Source organism: Lolium perenne, chromosome 2 (assembly GCF_019359855.2).
Source record: "Lolium perenne isolate Kyuss_39 chromosome 2, Kyuss_2.0, whole genome shotgun sequence".
Lineage (NCBI taxonomy): Eukaryota > Viridiplantae > Streptophyta > Magnoliopsida > Poales > Poaceae > Lolium > Lolium perenne.
The window spans coordinates 105,732,056-105,752,635 of NC_067245.2; the positions used below are offsets into that span (position 1 = coordinate 105,732,056).

At 45.7% G+C, this 20,580-nt stretch overlaps 1 pseudogene; it reads right to left on the reverse strand.

Moving 5' to 3' along the window:
* LOC127328867 (disease resistance protein RGA5-like) overlaps positions 1-20,580 on the reverse strand; it is a 282,550-nt pseudogene that overhangs the window by 109,020 nt on the left and 152,950 nt on the right.

Genomic DNA, 20,580 nt, shown 5'->3' on the forward strand with positions numbered 1-20,580 from the left:
AAATTGAAGGAAGCACTATGGGCTTATAGAACTGCTTATAAAAATCCCATGGGTATGTCACCTTATAAAATGGTCTATGGAAAAGCTTGTCATTTACCTTTAGAACTAGAGCACAAAGCTTATTGGGCTGTAAGAGAACTAAATAAAGATCCTAAACTAGCCGGTAAGAAGACGTTGCTACAATTAAGTTCTCTAGATGAATGGAGAAGTGAAGCTTATGAAAATGCTAAACTCTTTAAAGAGAAAGTTAAGAAATGGCATGATAGAAGGATTATCAAAAGATAATTTAATATTGGGGATAAAGTCCTATTGTATCGGTCTGGTCTCAGATTCTTTGCAGGGAAATTACTCTCGAAATGGGAAGGACCATATGTCGTTGAGGAGGTGTATCGTTCAGGAGCAATTAAAATTAGCTCTCTCCAAGGCGATGCCTCACAAGTGGTGAATGGACAAATACTCAAGCATTATATCTCAGGTGATTCTTATAATGAAGATGTTGATGTTATTCGAGTGGAAACACCGGAGGCTTTTATCAAAGGCCAAATTGACAGTCCGCCAAAGTTCGACTTTGAATAGGTAACAGTACTGGTAATAAAAAGTTCGCGATTTACTTTCCGAACAATGTTTTTGCTGTTTTTGGTAAATATGAAAAATTACGAGATCGAAACGGAGTGGAGGAGACGCACGAGGGCGTGCCCCCATAGGCCGGCACGGGCCCCAGCCTGGCCGCGCCGCCCTATGAGGAGGCCACCTCGTCGCCTCTCTCCAGCTCTGGTTCGACCTGGTACTTTCCTTTTGTCGTGAAAATTCCTGCTATATAATCCCCCGGACCCCTGGAGGTCCGTATATCGTTTTCTCGACGTGTTTTGTTTTGAGCTGTTTCTGCCAGGATCTGTTTTCAATCTAGAAGCACCATGGTCTCCAAGAACAAGGGCAAGGGGCTTTCGGATGAAGATAATCAAGATCCCGAGTGGAAAGAGGTGGACGAGAGCGTCAAGGAAGAAGATGAAGAAGAAGTGGAGGAAGACTCACGCACATACCCGCGTGCTACCATCGCAAGCTTCGAGGTGGTGGATAACCCTTTTAGTGCAAAGAGGAGCGCAAGAATTTGCACTGGAGGAATGGTTCCACGTCATTACCTAGCTCCAAAGACATCTTTTTCAGGCACTTACCATCCCTTCCGCAATCTAATTTACAATAGTCAAATTGAAAGGACTCCCAAGGCAGCATTGCCTAGCAATTGGGATATAGATCGTTCTAACACTGCAGGAAGGATGAAGCCTGAGGTTGAAGAGTGGGGAAATAACTCCAAAAGTTGGGACTCGCCGTCGGACATACTTCTTAACCGCGTCGAGCACAATTCGGAGATGATCCGCAACCTCATGTACAAGATTGATGAGCTTCAAGAGCTTGTTGAGAAGCTTATCAAGAATTCATCACCACCATCGCCGAAGGAGTAATTTGTCATCAGTATTGGCATCCCCTTGGTTTGTTCCAAGCTTGGGGGAGTGCCGCGGTATCACATCATCACTACCTTTTACTTTTTAATATCAAGTAGTGTCATATCATGAGTAGGGAAGTTATCATATAAGATGGGTTGCAGTGTGGAAGTATCTCTCCTTTAGTTGGTTGTCTATGTATCCCTTGGTGTGAGTTATCGTTATGGAATATTAATGAGAAGTCTTATCATTTACATATTGCACATCTTATTTTAGTTTGCAATCCCTATTATATGATTGATCTTGTTATTAGTATTGGTATCACTTTGGGAGCATTGAATAAATCTATTTGGTTTTGGAAAACTTAGCATTGGTCAATAGCAATAACACTTTGAGGTTTAAGTAGAAAAGAGAAATACATGTAGTTGTTTCATTGTCTTCCTTTCTTGTTAGCTCATAGCTTATTATTCTGAAGTTAAAATTGTTTGTGCTTACAAGGAAGATGCATGATTGTTTCTATCACATGTATATTTGTTTGTTTCCCTCAACTCTTGTGCTTGCTAATTAACCTTGCTAGCCAAAAACCTGTACTGAGAAGGAATGCTTCTCGTGCATCCAAACCTTAACCCGAACCTATGCCATTTGTGTCCACCATAACTACCTACTACATGGTATTTCCTACCATTCCAAGTAAATACTTCGTGTGCTACCTTTAAACAATTCAAAATTTACTACCTCTTATTTTTGTCAATGTTTTATAGCTCATGAGGAAGTATGTGGTGTTTTATCTTTCAATCTTGTTGGGCAACTTTCACCAATGGACTAGTGGCTTCATCCACTTATCCAATAACTTTGCAAAAAGAGCTGGCAATGGGGTTCCCAGCCCCGATTAATTAACCTTCATAATTTTATAAATAGACACTCCTCCATGGTATGTGATTGTTGGAAGGCACCCGAGGATTCGGTTAGCCATGGCTTGAGAAAGAAAAGGAGGGGAGGAGTGTCACCTAAATAAAACTAAAATAAAAGGCACTCCTTCATGGTATGAGATTGTTGGCAGGCACCCGAGGATTCGGTTAGCCATGGTTTGTGAAAGTAAAGGTTGAAGGAGTGTCAACCAAAAATAAAACTTTATGGGAGCCGCTCTTCGAGAGTTTCTCTGGCAAGGGGGTTAGAGTACCCGCTACCAGTCGTTGATAACAACAAACACCTCTCAAAATGTTACTTTTACTCTCTTTATATGATTTCAAAACTGAAAAAGCTCTAGCACATGATTTAATCCCTGCTTCCCTCTGCGACGGGCCTGTCTTTTACTTTATGTTGAGGCAGTAAACCCATTTCCCTCCATCTTAAGCAAGCATTTGAGTTGTTGTGATCAAACCATCTATATTGTGATTTACTTCATTATGTCTCTTACTCTTCCTTGTTTAGTACAAGTTTTATCTGAATGAATATAGCTTTGAAAGTTATCAATGATTATGAGGAGATTATTATGATTGAGTATGCAAGTTGTGCCATATAAACTTTAACATGAGAGCGCTGCTCGATAGATAAGTATAACCTGTTAATTGTTCTCTGACCAAGAACGAAGTTTGCCATCACCAACTATGATTTCTTATGCACCTTTATTTGTGATTACCTTATACTTGTTTCAAGTTGAATTATATGAGGAAGTTGCTTACTAGAATGTCTTGTGTGAATGAATATGATGCTTCTTGTCCGTATTTTATTTATCGACTCTTCACTCCATAAACATGTACCGAGTTCAGTTTCGCTTGGGGACAAGCGAAGTCTAAGCTTGGGGGAGTTGATACGTCCAATTTGCATCACTATTTTATATCATAATTTGCTGTTATTCATTGATATATTTCGTATTTGGAGACGATACTTATGTTATTTCATCTATTTTGCATGTTTCATGATTATTGGAGGATCGCGCACCGGAGTCAGGATTCTGCTGGAAAAAGCGCCGTCAGAATGCAATATTTCGGAAGATCAACAATTGACGGAAATTATATGAAAATTCCTATTTTCTAGATGACGAAGGGAGCCAGAAGGGGGAGCCGAGGAGGGCCGTCGTGGGCCCACCTCACAGGCCGGCGCGGGCCAAGGCCTGGCCGCGCCGCCTTGTGGGGAGGGGGCCAACAGCCCCCTCTGGCCTCCTCTCCTTCGCGTATTTCTTCGTCCCGAAAACCTAAGCTCCGGGGGAATAGTCGCGAAGAGTCACAGCCGCCTCTGCGAGGCGGAGAACACCAGAGAGAAAAGAGCTCTCCGGCAGGCTGAGATCCGTCGGGGAAATTCCCTCCCGGAGGGGGAAATCGACGCCATCGTCATCGTCATCGAGCTGGACATCATCTCCATCAACATCGTCATCATCTACATCATCATCACCGCCATCTCCACCGCTGCACATCGTCACTGCTGTAACAATTTGGGTTGAATCTTGATTGTTTGATAGGGGAAACTCTCCCGGTATTGATTTCTACTTGTTATTGATGCTATTGAGTGAAACCATTGAACCAAGGTTTATGTTCAGATTGTTATTCATCATCATATCACCTCTGATCATGTTCCATATGATGTCTCGTGAGTAGTTCGTTTAGTTCTTGAGGACATGGGTGAAGTCTAAATGTTAGTAGTGAAGTATGGTTGAGTAATATTCAATGTTATGATATTTAAGTTGTGGTGTTATTCTTCTAGTGGTGTCATGTGAACGTCGACTACATGATACTTCACCTTTATGGGCCTAGGGGAATGCATCTTGTATTCGTTTGCCAATTGCGGGGTTGCCGGAGTGACAGAAACCTAAGCCCCCGTTGGTATATCGGTGCAGGAGGGATAGCAGGATCTCAGAGTTTAAGGCTGTGGTTAGATTTATCTTAATTACTTTCTTGTAGTTGCGGATGCTTGCAAGGGGTATAATCACAAGTATGTATTAGTCCTAGGAAGGGCGGTGCATTAGCATAGGTTCACCCACACAACACTTATCAAAACAATGAAGATTATTTAGCCATATGTAGCGAAAGCACTAGACTAAAATCGCATGTGTCCTCAAGAACGTTTGGTCATTATAAGTAAACAAACCGACTTGTCCTTTGTGCTAAAAAGGATTGGGCCACTCGCTGCAATTGTTACTCTCGCACTTTACTTACTCGTACTTTATTCATCTGCTACATCAAAACCCCCTGAATACTTGTCTGTGAGCATTTACAGTGAATCCTTCATCGAAACTGCTTGACAACACCTTCTGCTCCTCGTTGGGATCGACATCCTTACTTATCGAAAATACTACGATACACCCCCTATACTTGTGGGTCATCAGACCCCTACGTGAAGGGGAGGCACAAGATGGGCCCAACGCACGTCAAGCATCCCGGTAACCTTTCGATTCCTCACCCGGCAGATGATTCCGGTTCCGACGCCGAGGTCACTATCCTTGAGGTATTTTGTCCACCGGTTCCCTTATAGACTGTTTCTTCTGTAGACCTCCGCTCAACCGGCACAATCCCTCAGGTGGTGGAGCGCGCGGTTCCTTTGTCAGCAGAGGTTGGCCAGGAGTTCCTGGACAACCTAGCCTCCCGGGGACGAAAGAACAAGGCTCCGGCCCCTGAGGCCGGCCCCTGAGGCCGGCCCCAGCACAGATCCCCCCGCCAAGCGCTCCAAGAAGGATGGCGGCGGCAAGCCCTATACCAAGAAGCGGTACCGGAGTCAGATTCCGGTCGCTAACGGGTAAGCTTCCGGTTTTTCTTTCTTTTTGTCTTTTGCTTGTGATTTTCCTTGTCTCATTGCTTTTTCTAACTTTATTTTTATTTTTCTTTCTCAGGCCCGCTCTTAGCCTCACCAGGAGCGCACCGGGCATGAGGCCGGAAGCTCCTGAGGATGCTGCCAAGACCTGTCCTACTCCTCAAGCAAGCCCGGTACCTTTTGGTGCCGGCAAATCTCCAGCCTCCCCTTTGGGAGGCAACACAAGTTTGGGGCGCGCGGCCCCTGAACCGTCAAATCCCCGCGCGGAGGAGGACTTCATCTCCCCTCCAGATATTGAAGACACCGGCGCTAGCAACACCGGCGCCGGTATCGAAGATGCTGGGAGGGCGGAACCTTTGGTTCCTCCCACCCCCAAGAAGAAAAAGAAGAAGACTAGCGCCTCCCCCTCCAAGACCGTGCCGGAACCTTTCGCGCCGGCAACCTTGTCGCCGGCCAAGGAAACGCCGGAAGCTCCTGCGCCACCAAAGGACGCACCGTCACCTCCTCCGGCAGCTCCGTCCGGCAAACTCGCTGCCTCTGAGCCAGCTTCTGGCTCGCGAACTCTAGTGCTGCACGCTGGCCGCGCCGCCGTTGCAGCCAGTGAGAAGGCTTCAGCTCAGCTGGGTCGGATTACTGAGCTCAACCATGGCGAGGTCAACCTGGGGCCGTTGCTGGAGTATGCTGAGAAGTGGAACTTGGCGGACTTGTCCCCGGTCACCCGTGGCTTGGGCAAGGACAAGCTTCCGGTCGTCGACCCTTCCGGCCCACAGAGTACAGCGCAGCACTTCAGCCGGCTCAAGCGTGTGGTCCAGGAGTTTGACACCGCGTGGCACGATGCCAGCGGCAACGTGGTGGTAAGTTCCACACTTGAACCTCAAAATTCTTTAAATTCATACCGGTTATCAATCTCCCAACTTATATATATATATATTCTCAGTCCCCGAGTTTCGAGTTAAGTACGCAGTTCTTAGCGCGAAACTTTCCTGAAACAAAAAACCAGCATAGCCAGTCCCCGAGTTTTGGGTTAAGTGCGCAGTTCTTAGCGCGAAACTTGCTTGAAACACAAAAAACCGGCATAGCCAGTCCCTGAGTTTCGGGTTAAGTGCGCAGTTCTTAGCGCGAAACTTGCTTGAAACACAAAAAACCAGCATAGCCAGTCCCCGAGTTTCGGGTTAAGTGCGCAGTTCTTAGCGCGAAACTTGCTTGAAACACAAAAAATCGGCATAGCCTTACCGGAACTTTTTACTTTTACAGGGCACCCTGAACACCCGGAAGCAACTCTTTGAGGAGCTTCTGTGGGAGCACCGATACCTCTCCGAGGCCCACAAAAAATGCCAAGGTTAGTTTCCCTGCCTCCGGCTTCTTTTGTACCAGCTGCTTCTTTCAATCTATACTCATAAGTTCTTTGCACAGCAGTACTTCCGGAAGCCTCCTTTGAGGACCTCACCGCTCAGCTCTCCGCGCTTAAAGGTATCGCTTGTTTGCTCATCCAACTTGCGTTTCTCGAACTTGCCTGTTTCTTTTTGTTAATCACTTGTTCTTCCGGATTACAGCTGAAAAGGAGCAGCTCGCCCACGAGCATCGCCAGGCCCTGGACGCTCAGGAGAAGGTCTCTGCTGAGCTGAAGGACAAGCTTATGCAGGCTGAACTCCGGCATGCGCGGGAGCTCAAGGAGGTCCAGGCTGCTGCCGAGGCCAAGCTGGACGAGTCGCTGAAGGACTTCTCCGACGCCAACACATAGCTGCGGAAGGAGTTGGAGGAGGAGTCCCGGTTGCTCAAGGAGGCGCGGGACCGGAATGGTGTCTCACGTCGGACCAGGCTGAATATGACCGGTTGGTCATTCAGGCCGACGCACTGGCCCTCAGTAAGTCTCTTTTCTTTTCTTTTTGCTTATAAGCTTATACTTTCTGGCAGTATGTCTTTATACCGGTTCCTTTTTTCTTCCTTTTATTTCGTTGCAGAGCTTTTCCCGGACTCGCAGCCGCATGCGCACAAGAAGGTAACCGAGCGCACAGCTGAGCAAGCTCTCAGCAACCCGGATGCGCCCTGGGACGCTTACGACCATCTTGTTGCGCTGGCCGCCCGGATCTCCCACATGAGAGCTGTGGACCGGCATCTGGTTGAGCTGCCGGATAGGGCCATGCAAATCTTCAGGGTCCTGTGGCCCGAGGAAGTGGTTCCGGCAAACCTGACGCTCCTCTCCGATAGTCTGAAAGACGCCAGTAGAAGGTTCCGTGAGTGGAAATGCTCATCGGCCCGTGCCGGTGCTGACGCGGCGCTTCGCGTTGCCTGCTCTTGGTACGAGGAACTGGACCTCGACGCCCTCCATAGCCTGCGCGGTGATGCACCTACCGACAAAGATCCGGTCTTAACCGCCAAGCGCCAGGACCGCGCATACCGGGTCGCTGAATTCGCCAGCATCAGCACCTTCATCCCTCCTCCTGCTGACATCAGGGAAGAAGTCACTGACGACGAGGAAGAAGGTGCCAGCGATGACGATGATGAGGATGCCGAAGAAGGCGATGCCCCTCCAGAGCAAGCTCCGGAAGCGCCCGATGCTGGCCCCCAGCCTCTTGTTGCCTGAATACTCTCACTATGTGTTTGTCATGCCTGCTGTCTCAAAACACTGTATGTTAAATTCTACCCCGGTATGCCAAGGTATTTGATGTAAGATAATACTTTGAAGTTCTTTTGGTTGTGCTACACTTTATTATGCCGGTATCTTATATGATATACCGGTAACTTATTAAGTTATGTTGGTATGCTACTTTAGCAATTTGCCTTTATTGTTTACTTTGATCTTGCACAATGACGATTCTGGAATTGTTTCCGCATCCAATCTGATGCACACTTGGTTCTTTTGCTTTGGCTCTGCCTACCTCTCTGGGTTTTTTGGCGTATGAGTCACAAAGTTCTTTTGCCAAGCAAGCACTTTCTTGAATTTAGAGATAACTCGAAACTTTTCACAAAAAACCGGTATAACCGGGGTTAGTCAAACTTTCTCCGGATTATTTTTTTCAACTCCTATTTGCGTGTTTCACGTGCTTGGATCCTTCCGGTTTATCTTTCTTGCCACGAAGCCGGGTTTCGGACAGCAGCAAAGTCGAAGACTCCGGTAGGTTTAGCACGTTACTAAACCGAAAAAAGAAAACGTCCAACAACCAACCGGTATACTGGAAAAAAACACATTTCATGCAATTCCGGTAGAGGCAGTCCCCGAGATTCATTCGAGGTGCCGGCATCTTTTATTCATAGCAAATAAGGTACAAAAAAGGAACTCCTTACATCACATCTTCATGAATAGAAAGGACGCAGCAAAGCTATGTTCCATGGACGCTTGGTTTCCTTCCCTGACCTGTCCGCCTTTCCCTTTTTGATTCCTGTGCATCGATCAAGTAGTAGGCATCATTGTGCAGAGCCTTGCTCACAATGAAAGGTCCTTCCCACGGAGGTGAGAGTTTGTGGCGCCCCTCAGTGCGCTGCACTAGGCGTAGCACCAGGTCCCCTTCCCGGAACACTCTAGGATTAACCTTCCGGCTATGATAGCGTCCGAGGTTCTGTTGGTATATGGCTGTTCTTGCCAGAGCCACTTCTCTTGCTTCCTCTAGCAAGTCCACATCATTTTCTCGGGCCTCTTTAACCTCTTCTTCAGTATAAAGCTGAACCCTTGGTGAATCATGAATAATGTCGGTTGGTATCACAACTTTCGCCCCATAAACCATGAAGAATGGAGTGTATCCGGTAGACCGGTTCGGTGTTGTTCTTATGCTCCACAACACTGATGGTAGCTCATCGAGCCATCATCCCGGTGTCTTTTCAAGTGGTTCAATCAGCCTTGGTTTGATACCGGAAAGCACCAGAGCGTTGGTTCTTTCCACTTGGTCGTTGCCTTGCGGGTGTGCCACTGAACACAAATCCAACCGGATGTTGTTATCCTCACAGAATCGTTTAAACTCCCCTTGGGCAAAGTTTGTCCCATTGTCAGTGATGATGCTATGCGGGTATCCATACCGCAAGATTACATCTTTCAAGAATTTCACCGCCGTATGCCCATCGCACTTTGCGATAGGTTTCATTTCAAGCCACTTGGTGAACTTATCCACCATCACTAGGACGTGGGTCATGCTTCCCCTTGCAGTTTTGAATGGGCTAACCATGTCAAGGCACCAAACAGCGAATGGCCAAGTTAACGGTATGGTTTTCAGACCGGATGCTGGGGTATGGTTTTGCTTGGCGTACCTCTGGCACCCGTTGTAGGATAACGTTGCATAGAAAACAAAAATTTTCCTACGGTGAACACGCAATCCAAGCCAAGATGCAATCTAGAAGACGGTAGCAACGAGGGGGTATCGAGTCTCACCCTTGAAGAGATTCCAAAGCCTACAAGATGAGGCTCTTGTTGCTGCGGTAGACGATCACTTGCCGCTTGCAAAAGCGCGTAGAAGATCTTGATCACGATCGGTTCCGGCGCCACGAACGGGCAGCACCTCCGTACTCGGTCACACGTTCGGTTGTTGATGAAGACGACGTCCACCTCCCCGTTCCAGCGGGCAGCGGAAGTAGTAGCTCCTCTTGAATCCGACAGCACGACGGCGTGGTGTCGGTGGCGGTGTAGAAGTCCGGCGGAGCTTCGCTAAGCAATGCGGGCAATATGGAGTGGAGGAGCTTGGCTAGGGTTTGGGAGGGGGTAGCCGGCCACTCTATGGGGGGCGGCCAGCTTATGGTCTTGGGTGTGGCCGGCCCCCTCCCTTGGCCCCTCATTATATAGGTGGATCCCAAGTGTTGGTGTCCAAGTCTTCGAATAAGACCCGAAACCAAAACCTTCCATAGGAGGGGGAAACCTAGCCCAACTAGGACTCCCACCCAAAGGTGGGATTCCCACCGCCCATGTGGGGGGTGGCCGGCCCCCTATGGTGGAGTCCACTTGGGACTCCACCCCATCTAGGGCTGGCCGGCCATGGAGGTGGAGTCCCTTGTGGACTCCACCTTCCTTGGTGGTTTCTTCCGGACTTTTCTAGAACCTTCTAGAACCTTCCATAGAACCTTCCGCGACATTTTATTTCACATAAAATGACATCCTATATATGAATCTTATTCTCCGGACCATTCCGGAACTCCTCGTGATGTCCGGGATCTCATCCGGGACTCCGAACAAATATTCGAACTCCATTCCATAATTCAAGTGCTACCATTTCAACATCCAACTTTAAGTGTGTCACCCTACGGTTCGAGAACTATGCGGACATGGTTGAGTACTCACTCCGACCAATAACCAACAGCGGGATCTGAGATCCATAATGGCTCCCACATATTCAACGATGACTTTAGTGATCGAATGAACCATACACATATATTACCAATTCCCTTTGTCTCGCGATATTTTACTTGTCCGAGGTTTGATCTTCGGTATCACTCTATACCTTGTTCAACCTCGTCTCCCCGACAAGTACTCTTTACTCGTACCGTGGTATGTGGTCTCTTATGAACTCATTCATATGCTTGCAAGACATTAGACGACATTCCACCGAGAGGGCCTGCAGTATATCTATCCGTCATCGGGATGGACAAATCCCACTGTTGATCCATATGCCTCAACTCATACTTTCCGGATACTTAATCCCACCTTTATAGCCACCCATTTACGCAGTGGTGTTTGGTGTAATCAAAGTACCTTTCCGGTATAAGTGATTTACATGATCTCATGGTCATAAGGACTAGGTAACTATGTATCGAAAGCTTATAGCAAATAACTTAATGACGAGATCTTATGCTACGCTTAATTGGGTGTGTCCATTATATCATTCACACAATGACATAACCTTGTTATTAATAACATCCAATGTTCATGATTATGAAACTAATCATCCATTAATCAACAAGCTAGTTTAAGAGGCATACTAGGGACTTCTTGTTTGTCTACATATCACACATGTACTAATGTTTCGGTTAATACAATTCTAGCATGATATATAAACATTTATCATAAACATAAAGATATAAATAATAACCACTTTATTATTGCCTCTAGGGCATATCTCCTTGATCTCCCACTTGCACTAGAGTCAATAATCTAGATTACATTGTAATATACCTAACACCCATGGCATTCTGGTGTTGGTCATGCTTTGCCCTAGGGAGAGCTTTAGTCAACGGATCTGCTACATTCAGATCAGTGTGTACTTTGCAAATCTTTACTTCTCCATCTTTGATGTACTCGCGAATCGAGTGGTAACGCAGCTTGATATGCTTCAGCCTCTTGTGTGACCTTGGCTCTTGTGCATTGGCGATGGCACCCATGTTATCACAATAAATGATTAATGGGTCCAATGCACTAGGAACCACACCGAGCTCTACAATGAACCTCTTCATCCATACCGCTTCACGATGAAGCCTCTGAAGCCGCTATGTACTCGATTCTGTTGAAGACTTCGCCACCGTGCACCGCTTCGAGCTTGCCCAGCTTATCGCAGCACCATTCAATATAAACACGTACCTGCATTGTGACTTAGAGTCATCAGGATCAGTGTTCCAACTTGCATCGGTGTAACCGTTTACAACGAGCTCTTGGTCACCTCCATAACAAAGAAACATATCCTTAGTTCTTTTCAAGTACTTCAGGATATTCTTGACCGCTGTCCAGTGTTCCATTCCTGGATCACTTTGATATCTGCTAGTCAAACTAACAGCATGTGCTATATCCGGTCTAGTACATAGCATGGCATACATGATAGATCCTACTGCCGAGGCATAGGGGATGTTACACATCCTTTCTCTTTCTTCTGCCGTAGCCGGTCCTTGAGTTTTACTCAATACCTTGCCTGGTAACATTGGTAAGAACCCTTTCTTACTTTCGTCCATTCTAAACTTCTTTAGAATCTTGTCCAGATATGTACTGTGATAGCCCTATTAGGCGTCTTGATCTATCTCTATAAATCTTGATGCCTAATATATATGATGCTTCACCAAGGTCTTTCATTGAAAAACTATTATTCAAATAACCCTTAACACTGCTTAATAGTTCTATATCATTCCCGATCAATAATATGTCATCTACATATAATATCAGGAATGCTACAGAGCTCCCACTCACTTTCTTGTAAATACAGGCCTCTCCATGACACTGTATAAACCCGAAGTCTTTGATCACCTTATCAAAGCGTCGGTTCCAACTTCTTGATGCTTGCTTCAGTCCATAAATTGAACGCTGAAGTTTGCATACTTTGTCAGCATTTTTAGGATCGACAAAACCTTTGGGTTGTACCATATACAACTCTTCCTCAATGTCTCCATTAAGGAACGCCGTTTTGACATCCATCTGCCAAATCTCATAATCGAAAAATGCAGCTATTGCTAACAAAATCCTCACAGATTTTAGCTTCGCTACAGGTGAGAAAGTCTCATCGTAGTCAACTCCTTGAATTTGTCGGAAACCCTTTGCGACAAGTCGAGCTTTATAGACAATAATATTACCATCAGCATCTGTTTTTCTCTTGAAGATCCATTTATTCTCGACAGCCTTTCGGCTATCAGGTAAGTCTACCAAAGTCCATACTTTGTTATCATACATGGATCCCATTTCGGATTTCATGGCTTCTTGCCATTTGTTGGAATCTGGGCTCATCATCGCTTCTTCATACGTCGCAGGTCCTCATCATTGTTATCTACAATCATGACATTTAGACAAGGATCATACCAATCAGGAGTGGCACGTTCCCTTGTCGATCTGCGAGGTTCGATGGTTTCCTCGTTCGAAGTTTCTTGATCATTATCATTAGCTGCCTCTGTTGCCGGTGAATGCGGTACGCGTACAACTTCCGGTACTGTGCTACTCGATCAACGAGTATAGATTCATCAATCTCATCGAGTTCTACTTTTCTTCCAAATACTTCTTTAGTGAGAAATTCTTTCTCAAGAAAGGTTCCGTTCTTAGCAACAAAGATTTTGCCTTCGGATTTGTGATAGAAAGTGTACCCTATAGTTTCCTTAGGGTATCCTATGAAGACGCATTTCTCCGCTTTGGGTTCTAGCTTGTCCGGTTGTAACTTCTTTACATAGGCTTCGCAACCCCAAACTTTCAGGAACGATGACTTAGGTTTCTTATTAAACCATAATTCATACGGTGTCGTTTCTACGGATTTTGATGGTGCTCTATTTAAAGTGAATGCGGCTGTCTCTAATGCATAACTCCAAAATGATAACGGCAAATCTGTAAGAGACATCATACTACGAACCATATCTAAGAGAGTTCGATTACGACGTTCGGACACACCGTTTCGTTGAGGTGTTCCCGGCGGTGTCAATTGTGAAAGTATTCCGCATTTCTTTAAATGCATGCCAAACTCATAACTCAGATATTCACCTCCACGATCAGATCGTAGAAATTTGATCTTCTTGTTACGTTGATTTTCTACTTCACTTTGAAATTCCTTAAACTTCTCGAAAGTTTCGGATTTATGTTTCATGAAATAGATATACCCATATCTACTCAGATCATCTGTGAAGGTTAGAACATAATGATAACCACCGCGCGATGCTACGCTCATTGGTCCACATACATCTGTATGTATGATTTCCAATAAGTCAGTAGCTCGCTCCATCATACCAGAAAATGGAGTCTTTGTCATTTTACCCATTAGACATGCTTCGCATCTATCAAGTGACTCAAAGTCAAGTGATTCAAGTAATCCATCAGTATGGAGTTTCTTCATGCGTTTCACTCCAATATGACCAAGACGACAGTGCCACATATAAGTAGAATTATCATTAAGTTTAATTCGCTTAGCATCAATGTTATGTATATGCGTATCACTACTATCGAGATCTAATAGAAATAAGCCATTCTTTTGTGGTGCTCGACCATAAAAGATATTATTCATAAAAATAGAACAACCATTATTCTCAGACTTGAATGAATAACCGTCTTGCATTAAACAAGATCCAGATATAATGTTCATGCTCAACGCAGGTACATAATAGCAATTATTTAGGCTTAAAACTAATCCCGAAGGTAGATGTAGAGGAAGTGTGCCGACTGCGATCACATTGACCTTGGATCCGTTTCCAACGCGCATCGTCACTTCATCTTTCAGCAGTTGTCGTTTATTCTTTAGTTCCTGTTTCGAGTTACAAATATGAGCAACCGAACCAGTATCAAATACCCAGGTACTAGAACGAGAACCAGTGAAATGAACATCTATAACATGTATATCAAATATACCTTCTTTCTTCTTCTTGACAAGGCCGCTCTTTAGATCAGCCAGATACTTGGAGCAATTACGCTTCCAGTGTCCCTTCTCTTTGCGAATAGCACTCAAGATCGTGCTTAGGGCCGTTCTTAGGTTTCATAGGAGGCGTGGCAGCTTTCTTGCCACCCTTCTTGAATTTTCCCTTAGACTTGCCCTGTTTCTTGAAACTGGTGGTCTTGTTGACCATCAACACTTGGTGCTCTTTCTTGATCTCAATCTCAGCAGCTTTTAGCATGCCAAAAAGTTCAGGTAACTCCTTGTTCATGTTCTGCATATTGTAGTTCATCACAAAGTTCTTGTAACTTGGTGGCAGTGATTGAAGGACACGATTAATCCCCAGTCTGTTAGGAATCACTATTCCCAAGTCACTGAGTTTCTTCGCATGCCCGGTCATGGCGAGCATGTGCTCACTAACGGAGCTGCCTTCTTCCATCATACAGCTGAAGAAATGTTTCGATGCTTCATAGCATTCCACGGCCGCATGAGTCTCGAATATAGCTTTCAGCTCATTCATCAACTCATGAGGATCATGGTGCTCAAAACGTTTTTGAAGATCGGATTCCAGACTGCACATGATGGCACACCGAACTTGAGAGTACCGAGTTTTCCGAGTCGCGTAAACATTCTTTACTTCATCGGTTTCAGTTTCTGCAGGAGGGTCACCTAGCAGTGCATCAAGCACAAATTGCAGATTTCCGCTTGAGAGAGGAAGATCCTCACATGACAGAACCAGTCGGTGAAGTTGCTACCGTTGCTCTTAAGTTTCTCTTTCTCTAGGAACTGATTAAAATTGATTGGGGACGCCATCTCTACAACATATATTTGCAATAGTTTAGACTAAGTTTATGACAAATTGAGTTCAAATTTTAATTCAACATAATTAAAAACCTAAGTGAACTCCCACTCAAAACAATATCCCTCGCATTGTCTTAGTGATCACACGAACCAAATCCACCGCACCTAAACCCGATCATCACGAGAAAAGGTGTGATTTCAATGGCGAACACTCAAAGTGTTCATCATATCAACCATATGATTCATGCTCTACCTTTCGGTATCACGTGTTCCGAGACCAGGTCGGTACATGCTAGGCTCGTCAAGGCCACCTTAGTATCCGCATGTGCAAAACTGTCTTGCACCCGTTATATGTACTTATTGAATCTATCACACCCGATCATCACGAGGTGCTTCGAAACGACAAGACTTGGCAACGGTGCTACTAAGGATGAACACTTTATTATCTTGATATTTTAGTGAGGGATCATCTTATAATGCTACCGTCGCGATCTAAGCAAAATAAGATGCATAAAAAGGATTAACATCACATGCAGTTCATATGTGATATGATATGGCCCTTTTGTTCTTGCGCCTTTGATCTTCATCTCCAAAGCACGGATATGATCTCCATCATCTTCGGGCATGATCTCCATCATCGTCGGCGTAGCGTCAAGGTCAATGGCGCCGTCTTCATGATTGTCCTCCATGTAGCAACTATTACAACTACTTTGAAATACTACTCAACATGAAATTTAAAGACAACCATAAGGCTCCTGCCGGTTGCCACAATACAATAATGATCATCTCATACATATTCATCATCACATTATGGCCATATCACATCACCAAACCCTGCAAAAACAAGTTAGACGTCTCTAATTTGGTTTGCATATTTTACGTGGTTTAGGGTTTTCGAGAGAGATCTAATCTACCTACGAACATGAACCACAACGTTGATACTAATGTTTTCAATAGAAGAGTAAATTGAATCTTTACTATAGTAGGAGAGACAGACACCCGCAAAGCCTCTTATGCAATACAAGTTGCATGTCGAACGAGGAACAAGTCTCATGAACGCGGTCATGTAAAGTTAGTCCGAGCCGCTTCATCCCACTATGCCATAAAGATGCAAAGTACTCAAACTAAAGATAACAAGAGCATCAACGCCCACAAACCATTGTGTTCTACTCGTGCAACCATCTATGCATAGACACGGCTCTGATACCACTGTAGGATAACGTTGCATAGAAAACAAAAATTTTCCTACGGTGAACACGCAATCCAAGCCAAGATGCAATCTAGAAGACGGTAGCAACGAGGGGGTATCGAGTCTCACCCTTGAAGAGATTCCAAAGCCTACAAGATGAGGCTCTTGTTGCTGCGGTAGACGATCACTTGCCGCTTGCAAAAGCGCGTAGAAGATCTTGATCACGATCGGTTCCGGCGCCACGAACGGGCAGCACCTCCGTACTCGGTCACACGTTCGGTTGTTGATGAAGACGACGTCCACCTCCCGTTCCAGCGGGCAGCGGAAGTAGTAGCTCCTCTTGAATCCGACGACACGACGGCGTGGTGTCGGTGGCGGTGTAGAAGTCCGGCGGAGCTTCGCTAAGCAATGCGGGCAATATGGAGTGGAGGAGCTTGGCTAGGGTTTGGGAGGGGGTAGCCGGCCACTCTATGGGGGGCGGCCAGCTTATGGTCTTGGGTGTGGCCGGCCCCCTCCCTTGGCCCCTCATTATATAGGTGGATCCCAAGTGTTGGTGTCCAAGTCTTCGAATAAGACCCGAAACCAAAACCTTCCATAGGAGGGGGAAACCTAGCCCAACTAGGACTCCCACCCAAAGGTGGGATTCCCACCTCCCATGTGGGGGTGGCGGCCCCCTATGGTGGAGTCCACTTGGGACTCCACCCCATCTAGGGCTGGCCGGCCATGGAGGTGGAGTCCCTTGTGGACTCCACCTTCCTTGGTGGTTTCTTCCGGACTTTTCTAGAACCTTCTAGAACCTTCCATAGAACCTTCCGCGACATTTTATTTCACATAAAATGACATCCTATATATGAATCTTATTCTCCGGACCATTCCGGAACTCCTCGTGATGTCCGGGATCTCATCCGGGACTCCGAACAAATATTCGAACTCCATTCCATAATTCAAGTGCTACCATTTCAACATCCAACTTTAAGTGTGTCACCCTACGGTTCGAGAACTATGCGGACATGGTTGAGTACTCACTCCGACCAATAACCAACAGCGGGATCTGGAGATCCATAATGGCTCCCACATATTCAACGATGACTTTAGTGATCGAATGAACCATACACATATATTACCAATTCCCTTTGTCTCGCGATATTTTACTTGTCCGAGGTTTGATCTTCGGTATCACTCTATACCTTGTTCAACCTCGTCTCCTGACAAGTACTCTTTACTCGTACCGTGGTATGTGGTCTCTTATGAACTCATTCATATGCTTGCAAGACATTAGACGACATTCCACCGAGAGGGCCCAGAGTATATCTATCCGTCATCGGGATGGACAAATCCCACTGTTGATCCATATGCCTCAACTCATACTTTCCGGATACTTAATCCCACCTTTATAGCCACCCATTTACGCAGTGGTGTTTGGTGTAATCAAAGTACCTTTCCGGTATAAGTGATTTACATGATCTCATGGTCATAAGGACTAGGTAACTATGTATCGAAAGCTTATAGCAAATAACTTAATGACGAGATCTTATGCTACGCTTAATTGGGTGTGTCCATTATATCATTCACACAATGACATAACCTTGTTATTAATAACATCCAATGTTCATGATTATGAAACTAATCATCCATTAATCAACAAGCTAGTTTAAGAGGCATACTAGGGACTTCTTGTTTGTCTACATATCACACATGTACTAATGTTTCGGTTAATACAATTCTAGCATGATATATAAACATTTATCATAAACATAAAGATATAAATAATAACCACTTTATTATTGCCTCTAGGGCATATCTCCTTCACCCGTTGCATTTTCGTACTAGATCCTCAGCATCCTCTAGTGCAGTGGGCCATTAGAACCCATGCCGGAACACTTTTGCCACCAGCGCCCTTGATGAGGCATGATGCCCACATTCTCCTTGGTGAATCTCCACCAGCATCTCTTTTCCCTCTGCCGGTTCCACATATCTTTGAAGGACACCGGTAACACTTCTTTTGTACACCTCGTCGTTGATGATAGTATAGGCCTTGGACCTCCTTTGGATCCTTCTCGATTCAGTTTCGTCAACCGGCAGAGTGTCGCTGATCAAGAATTCCTTAATAGGTTCAACCCAAGTTGGTACTTCTCGAACCAGAAACACCGACATGTCTATCTCCATACTGTTTATCATCATAGTTTCTTCCGGCTTCGACCCCGCAGTCCCCGGGTTTACCGGAACAGTCCCCGGGTTTCCTTCGTCAATGTCCATTGGCACAACGTGTGACTCCGGTACGAAGATGGATTCAGACTCCGGTCTTCGTTTGATCGATGGCGCCCTTAGGTGAGCCAAAGCTACTCCGGGAGGGATTTCTTGCCTGGAGGAGCCCGACTTAGAGAGCGTGTCCGCGGCTTCATTTTCTGCCCGCGGCACATGGTGAAACTCACAACCTTCGAAGAATCCGGCAATCTTTTGCACATGAAACCGGTATGAGGCCATGTTGGCATATTTTGCGTCCCAATCTCCGGAACACTGCTGCACCACAAGATCCGAGTCCCCATAGCAAATGATCCGGTGTGCACCGATTTCTTTTGCAACCTTGAGCCCATGTATCAGAGCCTCGTATTCAGCGACATTGTTCGATGCCCTGAAGTGTACTTGCAGAACATACCGGAGGTGATCTCCCTTAGGTGAAGTAAGACCTACACCGGCACCTAGACCCTCTTTAAGCTTGGATCCATCAAAGTGCATCTTCCAGTATTCTATTTTTTGTTCCGGTGGTTTGTATTGCATCTCCGCCCAGTCGACCAAGAAATCGGCCAAAGCTTGCGATTTTATGGCATCTCTTCTCTCGTATACCAGTACGTATGGCGATAGCTGAATTGTCCATTTGGCAATACTATCGCTAGCATCCTTGTTGCACATGATATCTGAAATGGGTGCCTCACTCACCACCTTCAAGGGGTGCTCTTCAAAGTAGTGCTTTAGCTTTGTGGCGGCCATGAACACGCCATAGGTCATTTTCTGGAAGTGAGGGTAGTTTTGTTTTGAGAGGGAAAGCACCTCGCTCAGGTAGTATACCGGCCTCTGCACGGTTTTTCCTTCATCTTCTTTTTCCACCACAACAACAACACTCACGACCCGGTTTGTCACTGCTATGTACAACAGCATGGGTTCCCTCTCGAGAGGCGAAGCCAGTACTGGTGCAGTTGCTAGCATCGTTTTTAGTTCTTTAAATGCTGCATCTACCTCAGGGGTCCAGACAAAGGTATCAGATTTTTTCATTAGAGCATAGAGTGGCAGAACCTTTTCTCCCAACCTGCTTATGAACCGACTTAGCGATGCCAAGCTTCCGGTAAACTTTTGCACATCCTTGAGATCTTGCGGTATAGTCATTCTTTCGATGGCCCGGGTTTTTACCGGATTAACCTCTATACCGCGGCTTGATACGAGAAAACCAAGCAGTTTGTCGGCAGGAACACCGAAAGTGCATTTTGCCGTATTGAGTTTCATCCGGAACCTTCTCAGATTGTCAAATGTTTTCCTTAGATCATCGATCAAGGTTTCTTTTACCTTAGTTTTTATCACGACATCGTCCACATAGACTTGCACATTTTTTCCAATTTGATCAAACAAACACTTTTGCATACAGCGCTGGTATGTTGCACCAGCGTTGCGCAAACTGAAAGGCATAGTGACATAGCAATAAGCCCCGTGCGGGGTAATGAACGCAGTTTTTATTTGATCTTCCTTTTTCAGGGGAATCTGGTGGAAACCGGAATAAGCATCCAGGAAAGACAACAGCTCACAACCCGCGGTAGAATCGATCACTTGATCAATCCGGGGTAAGGGGAACGGATCTTTCGGGCAAGCCTTGTTCAGGTTGGTGTAGTCGATGCACATGCGCCACACCTTTGGAGCCTTGGGGACTTCCTCTTTTTTCTTCTCGACCAACACCGGATTGGCTAGCCACTCGGTATGCAGTACCTCCACGATGAAACCGGCAACCAGTAACTTTGTCACTTCTTCTCCAATGATTTTCCTCCTGTCTTCAGCGAACCAGCGTAACGGCTGTCTTACCGGCCTTGCATCCTTCCGGACATTTAGAGAGTGCTCAGCCAACTCCCTCGGAACACCTACCAAGTCATCGGTATACCAGGCAAAGATATTCCGATTCTCACGG